Here is a 10,447-nt window from a genome sequence, read left to right as displayed (position 1 = left end):
AAAGGCACCACTGTCTACATTTAAGAGAAGTCAGTAACAAAAAGCTATGCCAGTAATAAGATGTAAGTGAATCCTCCCAGAGAAGGAACAATGTAAACTGGTGGAACAGCATATAATTTCCCTACACAAAATAATGGTGCCAGCGAGAGTGTGATTTAGTTGGTGCCACTGCCTGTGTAAGTTCCTCCTAGACAACTGGAAACTGAAAGAGAAGAAATAGTTGTCACATGCAATAGACTTAAGCAGATCTGACTCAGGAGTTGGGGTAACAGAAGAACACAGTCACTTCCCTAGATGACTGAAAACCACATAAGCTTAAAATTCCAACCTGGGACCATTTGTAGGTCAGGGTGGTTTTTTTTTTTTAAAGTTTTGATACATGTATTACAGTAGCTCTTAGAGGTGCTGAGTGACAGCATACTCCTAATGAATGAGACATCATAAGAAATAAATACAGCAAAATAAGATTTACTGAGAGGGTCTACAGACAGCTGGCAATGAAAGCAGGCAAGACAGAGAGAGATAACCATATAGTGTTCATATACACATGAAGAGACCAATTTACTTAGCCCTCCCTTATCACACATTTAAGCCAGTGAAAATATATAGCTGGAAAGAAAGTACAGATACAGAGCCATGTTAATAATTGTAATGCTGTAATGCAAAGGAAAATACAGCAATAATAGCAAAGTGGCACAATCCTACGCTGCAGCAAATGAGAACAAGCCCAAATGCAGCACACGCACACACAAAAATAATAATAATAAAAAAAGACAAACTGCTCACCTTTGGAAGGCTCAAAAAAGACAGAGATCTCCAGCAAGATACCTTAGCCCCCACTGCTAACCCTTAAATGAGGTCTGGGAAGGGCTCCAGCCCTTCCAGTCACTCAGATACACTGCATGCACCTGAGCTCCCCTGGGTTGGCCCTGCCTTCCTACCAGGTGCTTAATCACTGCTTCAGGCTGTGACTTAGCATTTCCACTACAGTAATAATAAAAACACAGTTGGAATCTAGGTAACAAAGCCCAGACAAGAGATCCACTTATGATCATCCTTTGGATGATAGCAAGCTGGGCTGTCATCACTGGCCACTGAGGCATGTGCAGCCTGTCCATGCAGCAGCGCAACAGTTCGCACCATTGTTCTTGCAAGACAATCTGTTCAGGATTCATCCCTCTCAAAACTGCTAGGTACTGGCCCACTGTACTGGAATGCTTGAGGCCAACTCCATAAGAAAAAGCAAAACTCTTTGCCAAAACGCAAGGCACAGAATTTACATGCATCGCCTGACCCTACGTACTGGTTTTGCAAGGTTCCACATGCTAATGGTTATCAAATGGGTAGCTCCTTATTTTGTAAAGGAAAGTCTACACTGTGGAGCTTTAGATGAACATTATCTACAAACACTAAAATGCTACATTTCCCAAGGCTTTTATAAAAGATTCATTTACATTCAGATCTGTAGGAAAAATAAATAGAATGGAGGATAATTTAAGCCTTGTGATGGTATTTTATCTCTGAATTTCAGAGCCTGATGCTTATTAATCAGTTGTGGCCTGTCAACATCAGAGTCAAAAACTCTTCTACCAGAACTTTCATTAGAGATAAGCACTAATTGCAGAATAATTCTGATTTGGAGTCCACAGTTCAGGTTGTGCAAAGGCCTCTCTTGATCTGCAGAAAGATGGGCTATTCAGCACTGGTTGCGAGTTTGAAAGCCCCTGGTGTGCAGGGAAAACAAATGCTTGTCTCTTACAGATGCACATAGCACCCATTTGCTGATGAGCTGCATTGATTCTGTGAAGTGTCCCATGAAATACGCCTTCAGAGCAGCAAAAAAAAAAAGAAAAAGAAAAATCCGCCCTGAAAGGGGACAACCACTGCAAAAGCTACAGAACTTCCTTTGTGTGAGAAGAGCACAATCTTGCTTCTTCCCTTTAAAGTGAGGTTCTCCTCTTAGCTGGAGGAAAACCATGGTTTTCACTAGATCTCGTGATCAATTTCCTTCTTAACCTGGCTATTCATCTGTATTCTGAAATTTCAGAGCCAGAGTTGCACCTTTAAATCACCTGAAACTTTACAGCCCATCAGACAATTACAGCAGCATACTGGATTAACAGAGCTACAGATGGGCGATGTATGTAACTGACGGCAGAGAAATCTTTCTGAAGGTTTCAAGATATAAGAGATAAGGAGCTGCTTCAAAATGCCTGTGGTTCAAAAATAATTAAGCTTTCTTTGGACTTCACCTCCCTGCATTTTTTTTTTTTTTCACATTTTTTTCTAAATTATCTAAATAGAGGTAGAAAAGGAAAAGGGGGAAATTCCACAGTAAAAGGAGGAAAAAGCTAAAATCTAATATCTCCAAGGGATGTTAAAAAGCAGTCCGTGCATATGCTGCCTACAAACACTTTGACCTTTCTAGCTGTCTCCACTTTCTCATTCACAGAACTGCCATCTGTGCAATTTTCTCCATGAACTTCAAGCACATACTGGGTCTATAGATGTTGAACTTGACTTTTCTTTTTCCCCCAGTGGAAAATTGGATTTTTAATTAGAGGAAAATGTCTATTTTCCTTGAAAAAAGTAATTACATTTTTTCCCCTAGTCACAAAGCTCATTTGGGAAAGTTTTACCTGAATGTCTATTTTTTTTTTTCCCCAAAGTGTGTGGGGGGGAGAAGTGTGAGGGCAAGTGAGAATTATTCTACATGCATGTTTTGAATAAAGAGCTGGATTTCCTGAAAAGGTTGAGATGAAGAGAGCAGTAAAATCTGAAAAATTAAATTGAGTATTCGAGTATGTTTATATTTGGTGAACATTTCCCTCCCTGAGGAAGGGACAAAGCAGTCCTGCACTGTTCATGTCTGGCTGTTCCATCTGCCCCACACTCAGAGACCAATTCTGATGCTACCTCAGATCAGTTTTTGTTTCAGAGGTGGAATTCATCACTTTGACTATGCTGAGCAATGAAAACCTCTCCACCCACTTCCAATAGTGAAAAGAAATCCTGAGGAAATCCCTATTCTTTCCCGATTGAGAAACTCCCATACTGTAAGATGTCTTGTGTGTGCTGTTGGGCTCGTTCTGCTTCTCCCTGAACTCAAAGGCAATTATCCAGGTGACTCAAACAAGACAATTTCTGCACTATGTCTAGGCAGTATCTAATAGCAACCTTTATCAGTTTTGTATTTATCCACATGACCCTTCCAAAGATAGCCTGAATCATGGCCAAATGTCCACTCCAAAACCAAAATCAATATGTATGCAAGAATCCCAATTCAGTTCCACTATAGGAAATAGAAACCATCTCACAGACTTCAATAACAGAAAAACCAATCCTTCTAGTGCCTTCCTCCTATCAGGAGCACATATTGATTGTTATATATATGACAGACAGAAGTAAATGTTCCACACTGAACCTTTTAAACCTCAAAATCAGTCTGAATCTCCTACTTAAGGCTGGAGCCCTACAACTACAATAACAGCAAGAGGGGCTTGTTTCTGAAAGCACAAGGTGAGCTACACACAGGGAATGCTTCACCATAAACCAGGACTAGTGAATCTTTGCAAGCCACAAAGGCAATTTTCAGCTATCATTATATTCTTGAGGGGAGCCTGTCCACTGGCAATCATTTGATGGTCTGAGGTACCGATCTTGAGTCCAGGACTTAGCTCTGTACACAGATTAATTATATTTATGTTCAATATATAGTTCTACTAGAAGGCTTTTTAATTAATGTTTTTCTTACATAGCTCCCAAAACTTTGAGAATGTGTTCAACTACAGTTAATGAATGAGTTTTGGGAAAGAGATACTGCAGATACAATCAGGACATAATGAGCTGTAAGAGGTGAAAAGAGCTTGTACTAAGAGAAAGAAAGTGGGGGAATTCAAACGATTCAGGACCTCAGCCAAAGACTCATTGTATCCAGCAAGCTGTAGATAAAACTTGTGCTAGGTTAGATGCACATCTGTGCACACTGCAAGGGGAAATGGGCAGAACTGATCTTCATACAGAGAAGAGAAAGGACACAGGAAAAACAGGATTAATTGTGAGAAAATGTAAATAGAAAAGTCCTTGAGAGGCATTTGAGGGATGAAGTCATGATGGGAAGAAGAAAAATGGCACAGTCCTGCAAGAAGATAAATACTGCAAGCAGCTTGGCTGGATTGGCTCGGGAGTAGGGAATCGCTACCCAGAGCCAGCCATCAGTATGGGTAAAAAGATGTTTCCTTCAGTACCTAGGCCTTTTCTGGAGCAATCTGACAAGCAGCACTGCTGGTGGTGCTGGAGCTGCCCCAAGCAGTGCTCTCTAAATCATTCTACCCGCTTTGTGCTCTGCAGAGCTGGGAGCACAGGGCTGAGTTTACTTGCTAGCATCCCTACTCAAACTCCAGGGAGAAAGGAGACAGAATCGCCTCTTTTTAGCTATATGTCTGCCAGTAGATACATTTAAATAATCTTTTGCTGTTAGCATGAGTATCAGTTCAAGAAAACCTACCCTGACTTTACAGCAATGTTTGTTCATCTCCCACCATTAAAATGAAAGAAGAATTCAATTGGAAAGAAAGCTTAAATAAGGCTTAAAAACAGTCTAGGAGTGCTTAGGAAACATTCCTCTCCTACAGGAATGCCCACAGGAAACACTTTTATAGGAATAGCCATTGTCAGCATTTCACATTTCAACAACAACAACAAAAGTTCATATTAGCATTGAGGGCTGTGAAAGTCTTTCAACAAACTGCTCCTAATTTTAAAGTGAAAAACATAGTATTGCTATAGAGGAAAAATGCCCTCCCTATTAAAAAAACAATACGTAGCCCAGGCAGAAAAAGCTCTTGGAAATGCAGTGGGTTACATCCAACCTGTTTCACCACTCATACTACTAAATCCTACCTACCCTATTTTCTCCTGCACATAGGGTTTGCTTCCACTTTCACACTTGCCTCTCAGATGTGGAAATAATAAAGGAGAAATAAAACTCTGCAATTGTTTTCTAAACCATACCGGCTTCTTCTGAATTTATTGTCAAGATCTATTTTTTGGCAGGACTAGCAAGAAAGGTCAAACTGGAACACAGCTGCAGGTGTGCAACTTCACTCAACTTTGTGTAGAGATAAATGAAAGCATGAGTTTTTTTAAACTCTGCCTAAAAATCCGGAGACTCTTTCATCTCTCCTTGAGGGACGCTGAAGGGGAGCCACTCAGCAGCTGAGCTTTCAGATATATTTTGTTGTGCTGATTTTGGGGGTGTGAAGCTTTATATTACAACTGATCTTTAAATCTGGATTTTTCTCCTTGAATTTTCATATGTCTCTGCTTAAAGGCAGAGGCATAGGCAAATAAGAAAGAATTAATTTGAAATGAAAACCAAGTAACAGTACTGAAAAGGGAGTAGAATAAGGTTTTGATAATTTCATTATTAGAAGAATACAGAGAAATTCAGCAACAAAAACAGTGCAAATGCTGTGGAGTATGCAGAAATACTGACACTTGCAGTAATAAAATACAGTGATCTAGTTAGAAAAATCAGTTGTTTTTGTGTCTGCCTCAAATAAAATGCAACCAAGGGCATATCTTTACTGTTGGTGTAGACATCACTGAGATGGTTCTAGCAACGCCCAGACAAGAAATTCTAGCAAGATCAGAGCAGTCATTTTGCAGAAGAGGCAGCAGCCCCATGATGGAACTCAGACAAGCAATATGGCTTTGCCACTAACCTGGAACTGACAAATGCTTATGGTTGCTCACCTAACTAACTGACAGTTGAGGAAATATCAAAGTGTTGTCTTTAACCACTTAGGTAATTGGGTCCAGTACCTTAAAAAACTTGTAACCCCTAACTAGTTTGGCAGCTCAACACTTTTTGAGGACCCCAAATAACTTCACACATCTTACTCAGAAACTAGAAACTAAATATTTTCTCACTCTGGAAAATATTATCATTTAATCAAAGCCACAGCCTACAATTACTTCAGATATGTTTACCTCAAGGTTCTTTTTAGAAAAGTCACCCTGTAAGCATAAATAAGACAGCTTTACCTCAACTACCGTTGCGTCTATTGTCTCTACTATTACTGTTACTCCAACACAATCACAAGTAGCACTATCCAAAATATATACCAAATACATAAATGCACACTCCTTTGGTACAAGTCCTAAGAACATGACAACATTGTGAGTATTAGAAACATACTACTAAGACTGCCTCTAATTTCCAGTACTCATAACTATGGTCTAAGCATAAATTTTGTCTCTTAGTTACTTAAATAACTACTTGTTCCTGAAGTACTAATGTCTACAGAAGCTACCACACTTTTTTTTTCTGGGTGGGGAACTAAAGTGCAGACTTGTGAATTGTCCAAGGCTATTAAAAAAAACATTAATAGTGGAAATTTATGTCATGGTCAACATCTGGTGTAAATGATTTACAAATAAGTTGGCTATCTAAAAAATAATAGTTTTAAAGTTTGTTTACAAAGCTGATGCACGTTGTTTCCACTATTTTATTAAGAGCACATGGAACTATGCTTCCAAACAGCAGCATTAAAAATAGACTAGGATTCATGGTGGACAAAATTCAAGCTTTGGTTTTGATAAATATCCAAAAGTTAGGATTAGCCAAACTTCTTTGGTCAGCCAAGAATTTATAGTAAGACATTTATAATGGAAAGCTGAAGTACGAGAAACCTGAACAGAAGTGAACCATGATCTTCCAGCCAAATCTGTCTACCATACAAAGGACTGCCAAGACTCAACATTTAGGACACCTTACAGGGGTGACAGCAGCACTGTAGCTGGAATGAAGCATGGCATCTGGGTCGGCATAAAGGGAAACAGATGGTTTCCTTTGGGAAACTGTCCTTGGTGGCACTCCATGGATTACCATCAGGCCTTGGTCAGTCAGGGTCAAACTGTAGTGACTTCATACTGGGTAAAATCTTGGCTGTGCTGAAATTGGCACAGACACTGCTTACAGCTTCACATCATCCATAACATCATATGTTCTGACACAGTACAGTGTGTTACTGATATTTTGCCACTAAGAAGCAGAAAGAATGAAAATGCCTAAGAAGTTTTATCTGAAGACTTAAAAAAGGTCAAGTGTGCTTTATTATAGACCAGTTGTTTGCAGCAAAACCAGCTTTCCTGACCCAGGACTTACAGTTGGTAATGACACCTCCTGACGATGGGTGGAACACAGTGTTTTCTAGCAGCCCCTAGAATGGGTAGAATGAGAATACCCTAAAACTGGCAAAAATGCACTGTCCTAAATTGAAACAAAACCATGAGCTTAAGTAAAGGGATGTGGTTAGCGGCTGGCTGCTTACCCTCCCTTTGCTGGCTCATCTTAGCTTATAGGATATTACAAAGAAAAGTCTCTCTTTCCTCCTGTACCCATGAGCATGGTGGCAGACTCTGGCAGATTTAGAGAAGCAGCTGCTGGATTTTCCCAACAGTGGCAAGTCCCATATATCTCAGCCATGGTGTGTGAATGCACAGGGGCACCAGGTATGGCAGAGGAGCGTTTGGATACATTGCTCAGATAAGGGTTTGTCTTTTATGCCAATACAAATTTTCCCCATGATATCTCATAGCATGTGGATACAACAGAAGAGAGCACATTCAGTACTTAAGAATTCAGCAAAAAAAGCAGATTAAAAGAATGAGAGTGCACCAAAAAATACAGCTCCAGCCACATGATATTTGCCAACATCTGGAGTCATTCTGCATGGAAGGAGATCACAGCTGGAGAGTTTTTCTGAGTATGAGTGGGAGACCTTTGCCCACTTGCATGGACAGGCTGATTGTACTTCCATTTTCCATTTGATTTACAAACAGAGAGCAAGTGTCAGATGTGCAAATACTGACTTAGAAGGCAGGTAAAACATGGCTTAACCAAAACCTTGCTGCATACACTTTCTACAGAAGACTGTAACCATCTCTCTGCACATCTGTAAGAAACGTTATCACTTGCCTTGGAAACACAACCCACTGTTCCTCTGTTCATAAGTCTGGTACTAAGGCAGATTGAAGTAGCTTGCTGTTTTTTCAGGAGTCTGGTTAATGTTTAATCCTGTCAGGCTCCTGCAGACCTGTTTCTGTTACATGCAGGAAGGATTTCTGCAATTCTTCCTCCCAGGTCTTACTATTTTTACAGAAATTTCATTTTGTCCTGAACAAAGATGAAGGCTTTGCTGTGAGCTCAATATTTGGCACTGTAAAGAACAAGAGGCAGCCTCGCCTGCTCTGAAATCAAAACACAGACTCCAGATTTCAGCTGGATGCTGCTCTGAAATGGCTTATGAACAGGGAAGGAAACTCTGTCTCCTTCCCTCATTACTCTGTATCCTCAGATGAATTCAGGAAGGCAGTACTTGAATAAATACCCATATTAAAAACTACTGAGATTTTATGCACCTTACCCCAGCCACTCCTTCTGCGCCTTTTCTCCCCTCATTGTTCCATTCTGCCCTGTTGCCACCACTCTCACATTGTGAAAATCTTGCAACTTCTACCTACTGTCCAGGTTCTTATCTGCCTCACATTCTGCTTTCCTTTGCCATGGCCAAACCTATACCAGCTTGTGTGTCATGCAACAAAGCTAGTGTAAACCAGCATTACCTGGAAGAGCCAGAAGGTGATTATACTTACTGAAGCTGAGGCCATTTGTTTGCAAAAGGGGCTTACTGGCAAAACAGGGCCATGCACTGAGTTGTTTGTTACAGAAAGTGTTAACTTTTTAAACAATAGTGTAATTTAATTCCCTTCCTCAGATGATCTGTGATCACATGAGCAGGCATATCTGTTCAGTACAGCAGGGATAAGGGCAAATGATTTTTCCTTCACCTGCTCTTATGCCTCACCACAAATGTACACAGATGTCCCTGTCATTCTCAAAGCTACAGCATGAAATCAAAGAAGAGAAAAAGTTAAAGCTCTGTTTACGAGGAGTTTAAATTTGTTATAAAAGCAGGTTCTGTCCAGCTGGCATCATTTAAGCAAACAGGTGAATATCACTCATTGAAAAATAATGGACTTGAATCTCCAGTCAGCTATGATGGATTTACACTGTTGTAACTGAACAGCCCTGCAGGATGTTTATGCTTTACAAATAAACAGAAGCTTTTCTTTCAGCAAAATACAATCTGTTTTACCCTTATGATCGATGTTCCCACTACTGAAAGGAATCCTAGTCCTACTTGGCTAACCCCAGTATTAGTCAATAATGACTAACATTCAGCCAATATTTTGGGAAAAACAATGTTACATATGTTTTTTGCCAGTACAAAAATATCAGACCAGCTGACATAAGTTAGCATAGATCCATTGATATCAGTTGCATAAACTACAAGTTTTGCAACAGAACAAAAACGTTAAACTATAGTACCACTTGTGAGAGAGAATACTTAAAATTCAGTTTGCTTGTTATCATAAGGCTTTAGTAACAACAGTTGGAATGCTTCCACTTTTTTTCCATCAGATTTAAGAATGCATAAACTCCCATGGCTACCTTGTTCTAATCTGTGAAATAATAGCCTCTGTTCTTTACGTGTAATACACATACATGGGAAAAAATAAAGTAAAAGGCTACTTGTATAGTTTTTGTAATCAGCATGGAATTTTGGAGAGGTGTATGAGAGTGTCAGCTTTTGATACATTTCCTGAATATCACAACAGTGATGTTACAGAAGGCAGATAAGGCTCTCTGGGACTCAGCTTCTTCAACTGTAAAATAATTACAGCATTCCTTTTTTTTTAAAGCAGGTGTGTGTAAAAGAGAGATCTGTTTACATAATATGGCGCCACCTAATACAATAGCATGGAGAACTTCTTTAACTCACAAGGCTTCAGTTCAAGGGAGCATTTAAGTACAAACATAGAGTTTTATGGCAGCTGTGGCATTCCAGAGACTATTTTGTAAATGTTTAAGTGTTTTAATTGAATTCAAACCTTAACACGTGGTTATCTCAATTGTTCTTAATGTTTGTTTCATACTTCAACACCTCCCAAGGAGAACTGAAGACTTACTACGAACTCTACATCTCTTCAACAAAATCTATAATAATGTTATAGCAGATTGCAATATTGAAGATCATGGAATGGCTTTGGTTGGAGGGGACATTAAAGAACCACCCAGTTCCAATCCACTGCTGTAGGCAGGGCTGCCCCCCACCAGCTCAGACTGGTGGACTCCATGCCCAGGGTCCATTCCAACCTGGCCTGGAGTGCCTCCAGAGATGGGGCACCACAGCTTCTCTGAGCAACATCTAAATCTCTCCTCTTTTAGTTTAAAGCTATCCCCCCTTGTCCTATCACTATCAGGTCACGTAAAAAGTCAGTTTCCCTCCTGCTTATAAGCTTTTGTCCAGTACTAAAAGGCACTGGGAAGTGAGGTCTTCCCAGAGCCATCTCTTCTGCAGGCTAAACAAGCTCAACT

The sequence above is a fragment of the Meleagris gallopavo genome, chromosome 2 (assembly GCF_000146605.3).
Source record: "Meleagris gallopavo isolate NT-WF06-2002-E0010 breed Aviagen turkey brand Nicholas breeding stock chromosome 2, Turkey_5.1, whole genome shotgun sequence".
Lineage (NCBI taxonomy): Eukaryota > Metazoa > Chordata > Aves > Galliformes > Phasianidae > Meleagris > Meleagris gallopavo.
This window is presented reverse-complemented; position numbering follows the sequence as displayed.